Below are 19,730 nucleotides of genomic sequence, written 5' to 3'. Positions count from 1 at the left end.
ATGGACACACACAGGAGCCGGCACGCAGGACCAGAGTGGCGAGGAGTAGGCAAGTATGATGCAGGCACCTGTGTAAGGTTATTTATTCACGGAGAACATCTTAAATGCTGCCTTTCTCAGAGGTCGAAATAACAATTGTACAAGTGTCATAGCAGTGGAAACGACAGCCCGGACATCAAGATGGGCCTGCAGTACAAGGGGACAGCGCAGTGTGTGAGGGACAAGGCATGATTCTGTACTGAAACCACTGTACGGGCTCAGGAACACTTCATCTTTGTATGTGCACACAGTTCGCCATGCAATCCACAAATGCAAGTTAAAGCTGCATCATGCAAACAAGAAGCCATAGGTCAATATGATCCAGAAATGCCACTCACTCCTCTGGGCCAAAGCTTATTTAGGGTCCATTCACACGTCCGTATGTGTTTTGCGAATCCGCAAAACACGGACAACGGCAATGTGCGTTCCGCATTTTGCAGACCGCACATCGCCCACACTCTTATAGAAAATGCCTTTTCTTGTCCGCAATTGTGGACAAGAATAGGACATGTTCTATTTTTTTGCGGAACAGAAGTGCGGACAGCACATTCCGGCCCTATTGAAAATGAATGGGTCCGCAACTGTTCAGCAAAATTGCGGAACGGATGCGGACCCATTTTGCAGACGTGTGAATGGACCCTAAAAATGGTCTGAAGCAAAAAAAGAAAACTAGATAAATATTTGAAATTCCTTTTGGAAACCCACGGACACCTTGTTCTGCGGACTCAAGAGGAGAGGGACCATTTAGCTTGCATCAGTTGAAAAGCCTGCATCGGTGATGGTAACGGGTTAGTGCCTATGGTGCAGGCAGCTTACAAATCTGGAAAGGCACTATCACTGCTTAACAGTACAAAGAGGTTTTAGAACAGGCATGCTCAACCTGCGGCCCTCCAGCTGTTGTAAAACTACAACTCCCACAATGCCCTGCTGTAGGCTGTTCAGGCATGCTGGGAGTTGTAGTTTTGCAACAGCTGGAGGGCCGCAGGTTGAGCATGCCTGTTTTAGAACATATGCTCTCACCCAGACAACATTCTCTTTTAGTTAAAGAGAACCTTTCATGGGTCCAGACATTATGAAAAAAGTAGCAGGTTATGTAGGGCATAGTTCATGGATGTAAGATCACTTACTATTTTTTACGGGCGCCGCTCCGTTCACCCGCTGTGCCCCCCTGCAGTTTTTTTCCCGCCTGGTATGCTAATGAATAGCATCGGTACACGGAGGAGGAGACCGCCCTGTTTCTCAATGGGCGTCTCCTTTTCCCTGGCTGTAGCGCCGTCCAATCACAGCAGAGAGCGTCAAGGCCAGGGAGGAAAAAAAGCTCATCTTCTCCCTGGCTGTGACGCTCTCCGCTGTGATTGGACAGCCCTACAGCCAGGGAGAAGGAGACGCCTATTGAGAAACAGGGCAGTCTCCTCCTCCCTGTACCGATGCTATTCAATTAGCATACCAGGCGGGAAAACTGCAGGGGGGCACAGCGGGGGAATGGAGCGGCACCCAGACAAACTAGTAAGCAATATTACATCCATGGACTATGCCCTACATAACCTGCTACTTATTTCATAATGTCTGGACCCATGAAAGGTCCTCTTTAAGGCCTTGAATATTTCAGCTAGACACTACTAAACCACATACTGCATGGCTTCACAGAAGAGTCCAGATGCTGAACCAGCCTGCCTGCAGTCCAGAACTTTCACCAACAGAAAACATTTGGCGCATCATGAAATGAAAAATTCGGCAAAGAAGACCCAGGACTGTTTAACAGCTAGAATCCTATATCGAAGAACAATGGACAACACTCTCCCAAAACTCCAGCAATGGGTCTTCTTGGTTTGTAGGCTGTTGATAAAAGAAGAATGCTATACAATGGTAGACATGACCCTGTCCCAACTTTTTTGAGATGCGGAGCTGCCATCAAGTTCTAAATGAGTTATTTTTTTCATGAAATAGTAAGACGTCTCACTCTCAACATCTGCTATGGGTTCTATGATCTACTGTGAATAAAATATGGGTCTACGATATTTCCAAATCATTGCATTCTGTTTTTTATTCAAATTTTACACAGTGTCCACATTTTTTTGGGATTGCACTTTCTGCTGCATATACACTGCCAGCATATTCCTCAGCACTGTACAGGCCATTGGCATTCACATCAGTCTACGTCACCCACTGAGGCTCACATCTCGTTACATAAACAGAGAGCGCCTGAAGCATACTGTACATAGCCACAGGCCCTCATTCACCCGAATTTACTGCATACACAAAGTACAGCGGACTATAAAGTAGGCTGTGGCAAAAAAGTATACAGCACAGTATATAATTCTTGTTAAAGAGGTGCACAGCTGAAGGCATCAATGCAGCAGTCATATTACGGCTTGCAGGATAGCAGGCTAAACTGGATGGCCGGATGTTACTATATGTTGTCCTCATTGTTTTATCACTGCAGCCAAAAGCCATTGGGAAGGACTGGAGCAGCAGCACAAGCACACTGGGGACAAGGATCTTGGACAATCTCTTTAACATTGTGACCAATGGACAATGTATGCCACTGTACAGCTATTAACTAGGGAGTCGACTTTGGATGAAACACCTGAAGTCAATTCGCATAAAACGTCATTCAAATACTGTACGTAGCAGGAGCTCTGTACAGCATTAGAATGTATTGGCTCCGATGAGCCGAAGTTATTGCTTTGCGAAGTCTCGCGAGACTTTGCGTAATAACTTCATAAATTAATTTGTACTGTAAAAAACTATTTCCTGAACTCTGGCTCGGTTCACTTAACATATGTTTACGTTTCTTTTTGTTTTGATGCTGAAAAAAAAAAAAATATAATAATAATATTTTTTTTGCAGACATTTTCTGATCCCTATAACTTTCTTGTAGTTATGTGTGCGGCGCTGTATTATGGCTCATTTTTTGCAGGTCGATCTGTACTTTTTCATGGATACCATTCTGGGGAGTGTACGACTTTTTGATCACTTTTTCTTAAATTTTATTATTGAAGGAGAAGCGACCAAAAAATGGAAAATTGGCTATTTGACCCTTTTTTTTTTTGTTTCGCCTTTTTCCGTATGGGATTAATACTTTTATATTTTGATAGTATGGGCGTTTATGCACGCAGCGATATCAATGACATGTATTTTTTTTACATTTTTTTTTTTTAAATTCTAATTTTTATTTGTAAAAACTTTTTAAAAAAAAAGTGTAAAAAAAATAAAATGAAAAATGTAATAGTTCTAGGGAACTATAACAATTAATTATTTCATTGCTTATTATCAGACTTCAATGCACTAGCATTGGAATCTATGATAACTTTACTACTTTAAGGGCTCCATAGGACTGACTGTGCAGCAGCCTCCTGTCATAGACTATGACAGGGGCTGCCGCACACAGGAGCCGGAGCATAACCGGAAGCACGCAATTTCTGTTTTCAGCGCGCTCAGATGCTGTGGTCAGGTTTGACCACGGTATCTGAGGGGTTTAAATGTCCGAGATTAGCATTACCGCCGGTCACGGACATTAGCCGCGCGTGTCTGCTGTTCGAAACAGCAGGCACCCGGTTGCTATGACACCCATTCCACTAGGGAGCGGGCGCCATCTCTAAAGACCCGCCATGTGACATAATAGTACATCACATGTTGGGAAGGGGTTAAAGGGGTTGTGCAGGCAGTATATAATGATCACCTATCCTCAGGATAGATCACCAATATCTGATCGGCGGGGGTGCGACACTCAGCACCCCTGCCTATCAGCTGTTCGAAGAGGAGGTGGTGCTCCATGCCACCGTTTCTTCCACTTCATTAAACTGCCCGTTGTCGCGTCTTGAAAGAAGAGAGTACTTATAAATTTTACTGCGCTGACACTGCAAAGGAGACGACTCGAAGTATAATGAAGAGAAAGCAGTGCTCACATGGAACGCCGCCTGCTCTTCAAGCAGCTGATCGGTGGGGGTACCGAGTGTCAGACCCCTGCAGATCAGATATTGCTGACCTATCCTTTGCCTGCACAACCTCTTTCGTGACATACACTGGGGAATACTCCCAACATATACCTTGGATTTCATAGAAAGCCAATTAACCTATCAGTATTTTGTGGCAGTAGCCAGAGTATGCAGTGGAAACCATAAAAACAGGTAGCACCATACCTGCTGACAAATTGACAAAAACCTTGATGGAACCCTAAGAAAATATCGTTCTGTAAGTCGCAGTACAGATTAGTAATGGCTACTATTATAAACATGTCGTCGTTTTATTCCGGCCGCCTCTCAGCATGTTAGACATGCTGCCGCTGGAACTCTGGCCCGCCCCCATTATAGTCAATGGGGCCAGAGCGGTAGTCCGGGGGCACGTGTGCACTAGCGGTAGCACGGATCCGACAGGCTGTTCACCCGCCGGAGTTCCTTGCCGCTAGTGTGAAACTAGCCTAAGTCTACTTTCACACTCTCGTTTTGGCTTTCCGTTTGTGAGATCCGTCATGATCTCTCACAAGCAGTCCAAAACGGATCAGTTTGCATTCTAATGCATTCTGAATGGAAAAGGGTCCGCTCAGAATGCATCAGTTTGCCTCCGTTCCTCCTCCATTCCGCTCTGGAGGCGGACACCAAAACGCTGCGTTTTCACTGACACAATCTGGCACAATAGAAAACGGATCCGTCCCCCATTGACTTTCAATGGTTTTCAAGACGGATCCGTCATGGCTATAGAAGACATAATACAACCGGATCCGTTCATGACGGATGCATGCTGTTGTATTATGGTAACAGTGTTTTTGCAGATCCATGACAGATCCGCAAAAACCGCTAGTGTGAAAGTAGCCTAAAAGGGGTTGTCTCACTTCAGCAAGTGACATTTATCATGTAGAGAAAGTTAATACAAGGCACTTACTAATGTATTGTGGATGTCCATATTGCCTCCAATGAGGGCCCGATTCATTTTGCCATCACATTATACACTGCTCGTTGTCATGGTGACAACCAGCCTGCAATCCAGTGCCTTACATTCACTTTGTCTACATGATAAAGGAAATTTGCTGAAGTGAGGCAGCCTCTAAGGACATTGATGGCACATTGCTAGGATGGAGTGCACACTGCACATGTACAGCTACCTCTCCACTCACCGCTTGGGACTGCTGGGATAAGGAGAGTGAGTGCTCACCTATTTTTGGAACTCCCATACTGGTGAATGGAGGAAGTTCACTTTGGGGATCCTGTTCTGGATCCACACCTATCTGACACTGATGGCATATCCTAACGACATGCCATCCATGTCTGAGATGTAAATACCGCTTTAACTTAATAGAACCTGTAAAATTTAACATTAAAGGGGTTATCCAAGGCTATAAAATGCCCCCCATATGCCAGGCACACTGACTATACTTACCCAGCTCCCTGCGCCCCTGCACCACTGCCTCCCTAGCGTTACCTCCGATGCTAGGGAGGCTCGACCCAGTCTGCCATCGGCTGCTCCCCCGCCCCCAGATGTTTTCATCCGTGCATGGGGAGAAGCAGCAGCGGCGGTGAGGGGACCAGGAGCGGCGCAGGGAGCCAGGTAAGTATATTCTGTGTGAGGGGCCTGGCATATAGGGGGGTGGGGGTGCATTTTATAGCCTTGAATAAGCCCTTAAGGGGGTTTTCCAGGCTTGTGATATTGATGATCTATCCTCCGCATAGGTCATTAGTATCTGATTGTTGAGGGTCCAATACTGTTCCCTGCAGCCTCTTGCGGTGGAACCAACAGTTTGAATGAAACAGGAAGCACAGCTCCGTTCATAGTTAAGTGGCAGTGTTGGGTTACTGCAGCTCGGCTACTAGTGAGGTGAATTAGAGCTGAGCTGCAGTAACCCAACACGGCCACTAAACTATGAACGGAGCTGAGCTTCCTGTTTCATTCAAACTGCTGGTTCCACCGCCAGATAATAATGACCTATCCTATGGAGAGGTCACGACTCACTAATACCAGGAGCCTGAAAAAAAACTTTGAGTGGTTGTCAATTAAAAACCTCGGACCTCAAATGATGTAAAATAAAAAGTGATGGTATGTTAACCTTATTCGCTGGTGCCGTTCCCTGCACCATCGATCCTCCTGACAGACACATCACTGTCCTCAGCTATATACTGCATGTCACGGCTGCAGTCAGTAAACAAGCAGTGACAGGAGGATTGGCAGCGCAGAAAACCACGCCAGAAAAGGATTTCATCATTTTCCATCGTACAACATTTTTGGACTCGTCCAAGGCTCTTCATTATCTTGGACAACCCCTTTAATGGCAATATGAATAGACATGTAATAGAGTAAATGGCTTTATATGGGCTTGCTGAAATATACTTAAAAAAGAATATAAAAGTATAGTTATGCAAACGTGCCGTAATGCACATCAATCACAATCAATAAATGCATAAAAGTACGGTAAAGTTTACTACTAATAGTTCCAATGTAACTTCCCACATTCCTCTTGACTCTAATAACATATATAAAATGACAAATTTATTTATATATATATTAATTACACTATATTTAAAACATAACACATCCAGACAGAAATGTCGGATTTCTGCAAAACTCAGCAGATATGTCTTAGGCCTCCCCCCCCCCCAGCCCATGTGCCCTCCCCCCCCCCCCAGCCGTATTGCGGCCCGCATACGGCGGGTCCGCAATACACGGGGCACCGGCCGTGTGCATTCCGCATCACGGATGCGGACCCATTCACTTGAATGGGTCCACAAATCCGGAATGGATCCCTACGGAAGCACTACGGAGTGCTTTTGTGGGGTTCCGTTCCGTAAAAAGATAAAACTTGTCCTATCTTTTTGCAGGAAGGACGGATCGCGGACCCCATTCAAGCGAATGGGGTCGCGATCCGCATGCGGCATCCCCCCGGTCGGTGCCCATGCATTGCGGACCGCAACTTGCAGTCCGTGTGCAAGAGGCCTTAGGGTGATATATAAATGATTACAGATGTGCTCTGATTAGACACTGGCTCTTGCCACAAGAGGGGGTACAAGTGCTTCCCCAGACGCACTACTGAAATGCTCTCAGAGGGTACTTTTGGGTAGTGTACCTCTTGGTGAGAGATCATTGACTGCTAAACAACTCTGTATGACACACTTGAAGACATTTTGCCTAGTTTACAGACTTGGACAGGGAGTGCATTATTGGACTAAGGGCTGTTTTACACGAGCGGATGCCGCGCGTGAATAAGAGCGAAGACCCGCTGTGGACAGAAGACATGATTGATAATGCTCCGTGCCTCTCTGTGACCTTTTTACTACAAAATCACAATGAGATAAAGTTGTCACTGTGATTTTGTAGTAAAAAGGTCACAGAGAGGCACTGAGCATTATCAATCATGTTAATCCTCCGTGCTTCTGCTGTCCGCAGCAGGGCTTGGCTGTCATTCACGCAGCGGATGTCACGCACGGCATCCGCTCGTGTGAAACAGCCCTAAGAGTTTCAATGAATTGCCCACTGTCTAGGCCATTCTGACCTAGCTGTATAGGGGCTGTTGGGAGCAGTGATTATGTGAGGGCACACACATATGGCGAAGAGGCTCCAGTCAGCCCTGAAAGACCATCAGTAGAGGGGATCGTTTGATTCACCAAGCATGAGCAGCTTCCACAGTTTCGCTGTCCACCAGACACAGGTGGCACCTTCATTACACTCCCCTGTCTCTTTCCAGGCTCTTAGCAGAAGGAAATTTGGTGTCATGGCATCCATTACATGTCCTGCCACTGAAAGACAGCCATCCACCGTCACCTTAGTTTTCAGTGGTGTCATGAACGAGAAACCTGGACTGCTACAGACTGGAAACATATTGTCTTTAGTGACAAATCCAGGGTCTGTTTGGCATCCCACGATGTTCAGGCTTGAGGATGGAGGCCTCGTGGTGAGCGCTTCAATCCTGCCTAAGGGCTCATGCATATGACCGATGAATATTTTGTGGTCCACAAATTGCAGATCTGCAAAACACGGATATCAGCAGTGTGCATTCCGCATTTTGTGGAACCGAACAGCACTGTCCTATCCTTGTCTGTAATGCGGACAATAATAGGACATGTTCTATTTGTTTGCGGAACGACCCTGTGGACACGGAATGCACAGAGTCATTTCCGGTTTTGCGGCCCCATTGAAGTGAATGGTTCTGCATACGGGCTGCAAAAAGAACCAAACGGACATGAAAAAAAAATTATATGTTTGTGTGCATGAGCCCTAACACATTAGTGACATGTGCAGGACATCCTGTGGCCACGCGTTTCCTCTCTTGGCAGGGCTTCCAAGTGGCATTTTTTTTTGGGCAAGAAAGCACCTGTGGGCAAACATGCCACCGGATACCATATGGAACCTGTATGCTTCCATGCCCAACCATATCTCATCTTGTATCCAGGCTAGAGGAGGTCCAACAGGGTACCAGATCCTCCTTTCAATTGTACAGTTTCCCCCAATAAACTTAGGGTATGTTCACATCTGCGTTCCAGAAGACAACGGACTGCTGGATTTCACTGTATCCGGTACTGCCAGATACTGCCGTTGACCGCCAGATCCTCATTGACTATAATGGAACCTGGTGGCGATCGGGCCACTTTCCGGCATAAATGCTGGGTTTCGGAAGGACACATACTGCTACATGGAGCGTTTATTTTTTTGTCCAGCTGTTACAGTGGCGATACAGTAGGCAGTTCCGGCATAAATGCGGTCTGCATTTATGCCGGAACTGCCTACTGTATCGCCACTGTAACACATCCTCTTTTCACTCTCATATTGTCAGAGAGAGTATGTGCAAGAGACACATATACCCCCACTACCGAAAAGTGAACAAGCACCTGGAAAACTTTCCCATCTGTGTTTTTAATTCAGGTTTTGAGATCTGGCAGAGAATCTCAAAACCTGAATTAGGCTGCTTTCACACTGGCATTTCTATTTTCCGGTATTGAGTTCTGTCATAGGGTCTCAATACCGCAGAAAAACGCTTCCGTTTTGTCCCCATTCATGGTCAATGTGGACAAAACGTAACTGAACAGAACCGTTCTGTTTGGTTGCGTTCCCATACCGGAGAGCAAACCGCAACATGCTGCAGTTTTCTTTCCGTCATGGGATGCGGAGCAAGACACACAATGTAAGTCAATGGGGACGGATGTGTTTTCTCTGACACTATCTGACAATAGAAAACTGATCCGTCCCCCATTGACTTTCAATGGAGTTCATGACAGATCTGTTTTGGCTATGTTCAAGATAACTAACCGGTTCCGATCATAACAGATGCAGATGGCTTTATTATCAGTAACAGAAATGTTTTTTGCTGAACCCTGCCGGATCCAGAAAAAAACGCTAGTGTGAAAGTAGCCTTAAGGGTCCATTCACACGTCCGTTTTTTCTTTCCTGATCTGTTCCGTTTTTTCTGGAACAGATCTGGAGCCATTCATTTTCAATGGGTCCTGGAAAAAAACGGACAGCACAATGTGTGCTGTCCGTTTCCGTTGTTCCGTTCCGCATGTCCGTTTAAATATAAAACATGTCCTATTCTTTTCCTGAAAAATCGGATCCTGGTACAATACAAAGTCAATGGATCCGCAAAAAACGGAAGACATACGGATGTCATTCCGTATGTCATCCGTTTTATACGGAATCCGTTCCTGGAAATTACATTTAAATTTTTTTTTTTTTTTTTTTTCTTTCAAGAAATCCAAACAACTTTATTTGCTTATTGAAATTTATACATGCTTCCGTTTTTTGCGGATGACATACGGAAACATTTTCAGGAACAACGGATCCGCAAAAAACGGACAGAAAATCGGATTATAGAAAAATACTGACGTGTGAATGTAGCCTAAACGTATCAGTTTTGTCCCCGTTTATTGTCAGTTGCGTTTTGGGGCCGGACACAGCGTTTTTGTGTCCAGTTTGCAAAACTGAACAAACCTGATCAGGCATGAAAATCAATGTAAGGGCTCAAGCAAACGACTGTATATGGTGAGGCAGAGTCACATTAAAGGGAGTCACCAGTTTTCTGCTGTCCTCTCTTTTAAACCCTCACGGCTCTCCTTTTCTCCATATGAATCAGCAGCAGGTGGGCATACGAGCGCTGCCTTCTCTTCACTGTTTACTACTCACCGTTGCAGCCGCTCTGGAACGGTTCTGTAGAACTCACTTGAACAGGAAGGAGTTGGCCCACTGAGGTGTAATTACACCTGCTCACTGCTGCGGCTCTGAACAGTGAAGAGAAGGCAGCACTAGTATGAGCACTGTGTTCTCTTCAAACAGCTGATCATGGGGGTCCTGAGGATAGGACATAAATATTAAAATAAAAAGCAGACAACCCCTTTAGTGCCAGACACACACGGGTAAGTTGAATGTGATAAACTCACAGTGTGTGTCAGTGCGATGTCCCGTTCTGGCCTCCGCTCCTCTGACAGCATCGCACAGCATTAGGGCTCATGCACACAAACATATTTTTGATCCACATGTTTTTGCGTGTGATGCAGACCCATTCACTTCAATGGGGCAGCAAAAGATAGAACATGTCCTATTATTGTCTGCATTACGGGCAAGGATAGGACTGTTCTATTATGGCTTGGATGTTCCGTTCCACAAAATGCAATTTGGGCCGTCTGAATGAGCCCTTATACTGACATACCGTATTTTTCACCCTATAAGACGCAGTCGTCACCCGCCCCGCCCCCCCCCCCCCCAAATGGGGGAAAATGTCCCTGCGTCTTATGAGGCGAATGTTAATGAGCAATTCCATTATGGAAGCGCTCATTAGCACCGGAGAAGAAGGCTATGTACTCACCGCTTCCTGGTCCGCCGCTTGGCTGTGAAGCGGCTGCGCACAGCGTGAGGGCGCTCTGTGATCTCAAGCTGTGCGCGCCAGTTCACAGCACAGCTGACAGCAGGAGGATGAAGAGCGCGGGCGGTGAGGAGCGGCAGCGTCCAGGAGCAGGAAGGGTAAGTGGTTTCTTTATTTTATATGTCCTGAGGCTGCTGGGGGCAGTAACAAGAGGCATGGGGGCAGATAAGAGACAAATGGCGCTCTTGTCTGAGATCTGATTGGGGGTCATTCACATTGGGGTCTGATCTGGGGTCTTATTGGGGCTGTGAGCTGAGGTCTGATTAACATTTGAAGTCCGATTGTTAGTATGACCTGAGGTCTAATGAAAAAAAAAAAAGTTTTATTTTCCTCCTGGTAAACCTAGGTGCGTCTTATGGGCAGGTGCATCTTATAGGGCGAAAAATACGGTATCATGCGGTCAGTGTAATACACTAGAGTCCAGGACTCCCAGGGTCACATAGCCTTATAAATCCTCACTGACCCCACACTGACACTGGGAGGCTTCCTGTCTGACCAGGGCTCTACTGTAGGTCCACTACAGCAGACTGCCGGCCAGGCAGCCTGTGCGGATATACATACATATCTCCATGTACTCGTGTATACGCACACGTCACACGATGGCTGGGCTCACCAATATGACAGTCATACACCATGCACTGGCCTTACCTACACAGGCGCCCACAGCTGGGTGCCCCTGGCATAGGGGACCAGTAACTGCCACCAGTCTCGGCAGTGATCTACTCGTCTCCTCGGAGAAACGTCATCCCACCTAGCACACCCCCGGGCACGAAGCTGTCGCCCATGTGCGGCCCAGGACGTGACAAGACCGAAAGTAAACGTTACACACGGCAGCTCGTAAAAATGAAAGCCGACTGCAGGGAGAGGGAAGGAAAAGAAGGCCAGGGCGGCGAATAACGGCAACAACGGAAGGGCCACGAGCAGTACCGGGCCGTTTACCTTTCAATTTGTAAACACTCCGTTCCCAACACGACTCCAGCACTAGGACCCCGCTACTGAGCTGCCCCTAGAGGCGCCGGTCAGCAGCAAGTACACCAACAAGGAAGTCCTGAATAAAACGCTTGCACACTTCTGCCGCTAATAGTGCAGTAAAATGCTTACACGGCTCTAGGGAAAAATACTTTTATTTATTAGGTGACCGGTTGTGAACAGGCTAACCAGGCAGTAAGACAGGCAGCTACGTGAAGGACCCCTGCTCTATAGGGCTTTTATAGTGCGCAAACTCCGCGCGCCAGTATTATTGTGAAGGGGCGGGAGTGTGAGGTGGTCACGGCTGTGTTTGGAGGAGGAGGAGTGTGAGGTGGTCACGGCTGTGTTTGGAGGAGGAGTGTGAGGTGGTCACGGCTGTGTTTGGAGGAGGAGTGTGAGGTGGTCACGGCTGTGTTTGGAGGAGGAGTGTGAGGTGGTCACGGCTGTGTTTGGAGGAGGAGGAGGAGTGTGAGGTGGTCACGGCTGTGTTTGGAGGAGGAGGAGTGTGAGGTGGTCACGGCTGTGTTTGGAGGAGGAGTGTGAGGTGGTCACGGCTGTGTTTGGAGGAGGAGGAGGAGTGTGAGGTGGTCACGGCTGTGTTTGGAGGAGGAGGAGTGTGAGGTGGTCACGGCTGTGTTTGGAGGAGGAGGAGTGTGAGGTGGTCACGGCTGTGTTTGGAGGAGGAGGAGGAGTGTGAGGTGGTCACGGCTGTGTTTGGAGGAGGAGGAGTGTGAGGTGGTCACGGCTGTGTTTGGAGGAGGAGTGTGAGGTGGTCACGGCTGTGTTTGGAGGAGGAGGAGGAGTGTGAGGTGGTCACGGCTGTGTTTGGAGGAGGAGTGTGAGGTGGTCACGGCTGTGTTTGGAGGAGGAGGAGTGTGAGGTGGTCACGGCTGTGTTTGGAGGAGGAGTGTGAGGTGGTCACGGCTGTGTTTGGAGGAGGAGTGTGAGGTGGTCACGGCTGTGTTTGGAGGAGGAGGAGTGTGAGGTGGTCACGGCTGTGTTTGGAGGAGGAGTGTGAGGTGGTCACGGCTGTGTTTGGAGGAGGAGGAGTGTGAGGTGGTCACGGCTGTGTTTGGAGGAGGAGTGTGAGGTGGTCACGGCTGTGTTTGGAGGAGGAGTGTGAGGTGGTCACGGCTGTGTTTGGAGGAGGAGGAGTGTGAGGTGGTCACGGCTGTGTTTGGAGGAGGAGGAGTGTGAGGTGGTCACGGCTGTGTTTGGAGGAGGAGTGTGAGGTGGTCACGGCTGTGTTTGGAGGAGGAGGAGTGTGAGGTGGTCACCGTTGTGTTTGGAGGAGGACTGTACTGGCCCAGTCTCCCAATAGCAGTTGAAGTTCATCCATTGCTCACTAGCCTAGAATATAGAATGGCTGCATGGAAATGCCAGTCCCAAATATGTCCTCAAGGGGGAGACAACGACCAACAACAGGAGGAAGGTGTTCCTGGACAATATATAAGTGGCATCAACATTTTCAGCAAATAAAGGATTTTTCTGATAGTAAAATATTGATACCTCAGGGTGTATTCCGGTTTTGCACTTTTTAGCATCTCTTGACAGTAAACACGTATTATCACTTACTAAGGCTCCATTTGCATGTCCACAATTCTGTTCCGCATATTGCGGACCCATTCATTTCTATGGGGCCGCACGATGTGCTGCCCGGATCTGGAAATGTGCCCCGCACTTCCAGGTCCGCAATTTGGTTCCCGAAAAAAAATAGAACATGTCCTATTCTTGTCCGCAATTGCAGACAAGATTAGGCATTTTCTATTAAGTGCCGGCGATGTGCGGTCCACAAAATGCGGAACACACATTGCCGGTGTCGGTGTTTTGCGGATCCGCAAAACATACACGGACGTGTGAATGGACCTTTATAGTGATTATGTGTAATGCCCTGTTTTCCTGTGGTCATGTTACTTTTTCCACTGTGTTGGTTCCCTTTCCCGATGACATTACATCTATGGCGTAGTAGGCCTTGTTAGGCTAGGGACACGCAGCATTTTTTGTAATTATAGTCAATGGTGTTGCACTGTGACATGCTGCGACTGTAATGGATTTTTGCAACTGTCGTATCGTATTGCGACACCGTTGACTATAACTACGACAAATGTCGCCCTAACCTAAGGCTCTCCCCTACTGACATAACATCATCAGTGACCTCACCTCTGAGGGCGGTGTTCTACTCATCCTCCTGGACCCTGCCCTGTAGACGTGATGTCAGCAATGATGCTGGTTCTCAGGGCAAGATTTTTGGACTCAGGGCTCCATACAGGCAAACCGTGTATCAATCACTATAAATGTATCTAATGCACTTATATGGCGCTACTATATTCCACAGCACTTTACAGACATTAGAATCACTGGTTTCCCAATGGAACTCACAATATGTGTTGAGCGAATTTGTGTTTTCAAGCTCGGCGTACAAGGTTCAGGTGTCTAAGAATTCCGTTATGGATTCCGCTACCACGGACCATAAGTTATGGTCTGTGGTAGCAGAATACATAACGCAATTCTTAGATAACCCGAACTTGGTACGCCAAGCTTGAAAACACAAGTTCGCTCATCCCTACTCACAATCCCTATCAGTAAGGCTTCCCGTTGCCATATTGCGGACCCGCAATACACGGGTGCCGTTCCGTGGGCATTCTGAATCACGGATGCAGACCTATTCACTTGAATGGGTCCGCAGATGCGGAATGGTGCGAAACGGAAGCACAGAACGGAACCCTACAGAAGCACTACAGAGTGCTTCCATGGGGTTTTGTCCCATACTTACGTTCCGCAAAAAGATAGAACATGTCCTATCTTTTTGCGTAACGGCTGGATTGCGGACCCATTAAAGTGAATGGGTCCGTGATCCGCTGCGGCTGCCACACGGACTGTGTTCGTGCATTGGGCCCACCTTGGTGAAGCCACGGCCCAAAACCCCCCCCCCCCCCCCCCCCCGCTGTCTGCAAAAAAAAACGGGGGGAGGAGAGGGAAGCCGCTGTCTGAGCGTGAGCTACTGAAAGGGTGGACATCCCTGTGTCCGTCCAGGCTCTGCGCCGGACGGAGGACAGGGGGCCTGAAAACCGGACTGTCCAACCTAGAACCGGACTGTCTGGCCACCCTAGAAGAAACCCACGCAAGCACCTGGAGAACATGCAGACTCCATTTAGATGTGTTCATAGTCAGATATAATGTGTTTTTTACTTTCCAATTTTTTATGGTAAATATATTTGGCATCCCTGTAATCATAATGAACTGTGCAATATAGTGAAGACATTATTTATGGTGATTGGTAGATGGCGCAATTTTTTCCCCTTAATTTCAGTAATATACTCTGTATTTAGTGTAAGGGCTCATGCACACGACCGTTGCCTGTTTTACGGTCCACAAATTTTGTATCCGCAAAGCACGGATACCAGCTGCATTGTGCAGAATGGTACGACGGGCCCATAGAACAGTCCTATCCTTGAGGAGAATAATAGGACATGTTCTATAATTTTTGCGGACGGCATGGAACGGACGTGCGGATGTGGACAGCACACGAAGTGCTGTTTGCATCTTTTGCAGCCCCATTGAAATTAAGGAGTCCGCATTCGACCAGCAAAAAATGCAGATCGGATGTGGACAAAAATACAATCGTGTGCATGAGCCCTAAGGAGTTCACACTTCAGTTATTTGGTCAGCTATTTCCATCAGTAAAGCCTCACAAGTTTAATGTTTCACGGACGTGCGCTGTATGTGTTCTCCACGGACAGCACACGTCCCCATTTATTTTAATGTGTATATTCACACATCAGTTTTTTAGTACTGTCCGTGGGTCCATGTTTTTAGCACGGATGCATGCTCTATTTTGTCCGTGTTCACGGATCCATCACGTTAATTATAGTCTATGGGTCCTTGAAAACCACGTGTTGCATCCATGTTTCACAGATCATGAGGAAGAGATGCTTTGAAAATTATTTTTCAGCTGTTCAGTGTCAATGAAACACGAATGCAACATGGACAGCAAAAAACGGACACACAGACCCAACACGGATCTTTCATGGACAGCTTCACGGATGCATCACTGACCACCTGCTAACGGATTTGAGCACGGACATGTGAATTAGGCTTTATTGTGAGCCAAAACCAGTAGTGAAACCTACACAAACATAAGGTATAATGGAAAGATCCGCACCTGTTCTGTGTTTTTGACCAGCACTTGGCTCACAATAACTGACAAAATAACTAAAGTGTGAACTCGGCCTTATGCCTGTGAAGAAAATAGCATTTTAAGCACAGAATGTTCAGCCCTTCCAACAGAGTAGGTCTGTAGTGTAGTGGTAATTATCTGCCTGACACACAAGACATCTGGAGTTCAAAGCCTGATGAAGACATATTAAATCATTTTCTTGGTAAATGTCTATGTGCTGGAAGAGGGTCTCTTCCTCAACACAAAGCTTCATTAGTATTTACTGCATTGACGTGAATGCTAATGAAGCTGTCAACCCTGCTTGAGGCCTCATGCACACGGCCGTTGTGCGGCACTTCTGTGCATTGGAGACCGCAATTTGCGGTTCCCAATGCACGGGCAACGTCCGTGCGGCGGTCGGGACGGATCGAGACCCATTAACCTTGAATGGGTCTGTGATCCGTCCACACCGCAAGAAAATAGAACATGTTCTATTTTTTTTGCGGTGCGGAGGTACGGACAGAAGCACGACGGAAGCACTCCGTAGTGCTTCCGTGGGGTTCCGTGCCTCCGTTCCGCACCACAGCTCCGGATTGCGGACCTATTAAAGTGAATGGGTCCACATCCGTGATGCGGGGAGCACACGGCCGGTGTCTGCATATTGCGAAGCCGCTGTTTGTGGGCCGCAATACGCCAACGGCCGTGTGCATGAGGCCTGAATCTGTGATGGTTCCAGCTGGGAGAGGCAGAGACTTGATGCTGTAGACCAGGGATCAGCAACCTTCGACACTCCAGCAGTGGTGAAACTGCAACTCCCAGCATCCACACATACCTGGCTGTTCTTGTAACTCCCATAGAAGTGAATGGAGGATTCTGGGAGTTGTAGTTTGAGAACAGCTAGAGTGCCAGAGGTTCCTGATCCCTGATGTAGACACTCCCTGTGATTCATGTCTTGGGATGTAAACAGAGGGCGCGGTTAACAGATTGCAGTAAGGTTGACTGCAGTTTTTTTTATAGGGGTCAAAGGAGGACAATTTTAAATATACAGATTTTGTTCAATAAAGTTTAACATCTTATTAAAGTAGTACAAAAAGAAAAACTACAAACCGGATTCCAAAAAAGTTGGGACACTATACAAATCGTGAATAAAAACTGAATGCAATGATGTGGAGGTGCCAACTTCTAATATTTTATTCAGAATAGAACATAAATCACGGAACAAAAGTTTAAACTGAGAAAATGTACCATTTTAAGCTAAAAATATGTTCATTCAGAATTTCATGGCGTCAACAAATCCCCAAAAAGTTGGGACAAGGCCATTTTCACCACTGTGTGGCATCTCCACTTCTTCTTACAACACTCAACAGACGTCTGGGGACCGAGGAGACCAGTTTCTCAAGTTTAGAAATAGGAATGCTCTCCCATTCTTGTCTAATACAGGCCTCTAACTGTTCAATCGTCTTGGGCCTTCTTTGTTGCACCTTCCTCTTTATGATGCGCCAAATGTTCTCTATAGGTGAAAGATCTGGACTGCAGACTGGCCATTTCAGTACCCGGATCCTTCTCCTACGCAGCCATGATGTGGTGATTGATGCAGAATGTGGTCTGGCATTATCTTGTTGAAAAATGCAGGGTCTTCCCTGAAAGAGATGACGTCTGGATGGGAGCATATGTTGTTCTAGAACCTGAATATATTTTTCTGCATTGATGGTGCCTTTCCAGACATGCAAGCTGCCCATGCCACACGCACTCATGCAACCCCATACCATCAGAGATGCAGGCTTCTGAACTGAGCGTTGATAACAACTTGGGTTGTCCTTGTCCTCTTTGGTCCGGATGCCATGGCGTCCCAGATTTCCAAAAAGAACTTCGAATCGTGACTCGTCTGACCACAGAACAGTCTTCCATTTTGCCACACTCCATTTTAAATGATCCCTGGCCCAGTGAAAACGCCTGAGCTTGTGGATCTTGCTTAGAAATGGCTTCTTCTTTGCACTGTAGAGTTTCAGCAGGCAACGGCGGATGGCACGGTGGATTGTGTTCACTGACAATAGTTTCTAGAAGTATTCCTGAGCCCATTCTGTGATTTCCTTTACAGTAGCATTCCTGTTTGTGGTGCAGGGCCCGGAGATCACGGGCATCCAGTATGGTTTTACGGCCTTGACCCTTACGCACAGAGATTGTTCCAGATTCTCTGAATCTTCGGATGATGTTATGCACAGTTGATGATGATAGATGCAAAGTCTTTGCAATTTTTCGCTGGGTAACACCTTTCTGATATTGCTCCACTATCTTTCTGCGCAACATTGTGGGAATTGGTGATCCTCTACCCATCTTGGCTTCTGAGAGACACTGCCACTCTGAGAAGCTCTTTTTATACCCAATCATGTTGCCAATTGCCCTATTTAGTGTTAATTGGTCTTCCAGCTCTTCGTTATGCTCAAATTTACTTTTTCCAGCCTCTTATTGCTACTTGTCCCAACTTTTTGGGGATTTGTTGACACCGTGAAAATTGGAATCAACGTATTTTTCCTTTAAAATGATACATTTACTCAGATTAAACGTTTGATCTGTCATCTACGTTCTATTACAAATAAAATATTGACATTTGCCATCTCCACATCATTGCATTCAGTTTTTATTCACAATTTGTTTAGTGTCCCAACTTTTTTGGAATCCGGTTTGTATATAAATTGGGTATCGTTTTAATCGCATTGAGCTACAGAATAAAGATAATGTATAATTTTTACCAAAAAGTGCACTGCGTAAAAACAAAACCCCTCAAAAGTTGCAAAATTGGGGTTTTCTCTTATATTTTCCCCCACAAATATAACTTTTTGGGTTTCACCGTACATATGGTAAAATGAGTGATGTCATTACAAGACTTTACAGACTCTAATATGCAAAGAGACAAAGCACTACAACCCCCAGTATGCAAAGGGACAACGCACTACAACCACAAGTATGCAAAGGGACAAAGCTCTACAACTATTCTTCCTTTGCATACTTGTTTTGTTCCTGGACTTTAAATTATATACAATATATTACCAGGGCGGGCACTGAGGGCAGACATGCACTAAAGGAACTTAGGCAGCAGACGGAGTCACACAGGCCGGCGCTTGCTCCCCTGCATTAATCCCGCTGGGGATGTCACGTGACGTAGCAGACGTGCGTCACGCACGTCTGCTACCCAGGCAGCCCCTGCGCTAGCCTTAAAGGACTCTGTCACCCTGACCCTGCACTGGTGAGCGGGGGCGGACTGGTGAATAAATTGTATCGGTAAATAAATTGCGATGCTACCGGCGGCATGAAGGGGGGGGGTGCAAGTGCGGACTCGCGGCACGCTTGTAGTGGGTGGGCTTGGGACATAAAAAAAAAAAGGGCATTAAAGGGGCAGGGGCAAAAGGAGCCCTATGTGTGCATGTCCCTGAATCTGTGTTCCAACTAACAAACTCCCTGGCCTCCTAAGTCTGTTTAGAGAAGAGGCTGTCAGCAATTTTTACTGTGGCAGCCGCCTCTCTTGCATCAGACAGAGGGGCTGGTACTTCTTCTCCTAGAAAACCCGACCGTGGTACAGGTTTCCCTATCTTTCCACGGTTTGAGTAAATTCACTTTGTAAACCTGCTCTGGCTTTCGCCGCCCTGGCTGGTGTACCTTGTAGATTACATCTCCAATTTTCTTGAGTACCTCGTAGGGCCCCTGCCACCTAGCCAGGAACTTACTGTCCAT

The 19,730-nt window shown here is 46.9% G+C and overlaps 1 protein-coding gene across 2 annotated transcripts in view; it reads right to left on the bottom strand.

Moving 5' to 3' along the window:
• UPF2 (UPF2 regulator of nonsense mediated mRNA decay) overlaps positions 1–11,870 on the bottom strand; it is a 112,109-nt gene extending 100,239 nt beyond the window's left edge. The window contains exon 1 of one of the 2 annotated variants that reach the window (XM_040413210.1): positions 11,816–11,870. The gene's annotated coding sequence lies outside the window, so the exon portion shown is untranslated. The other variant, XM_040413211.1, reaches the window with a different exon arrangement.
• Between the last annotated feature and the right edge of the window lie 7,860 nt (positions 11,871–19,730).

The sequence above is a fragment of the Bufo bufo genome, chromosome 1 (assembly GCF_905171765.1).
Source record: "Bufo bufo chromosome 1, aBufBuf1.1, whole genome shotgun sequence".
NCBI classification, from domain to species: domain Eukaryota; kingdom Metazoa; phylum Chordata; class Amphibia; order Anura; family Bufonidae; genus Bufo; species Bufo bufo.
This window is presented reverse-complemented; position numbering and strand designations above follow the sequence as displayed.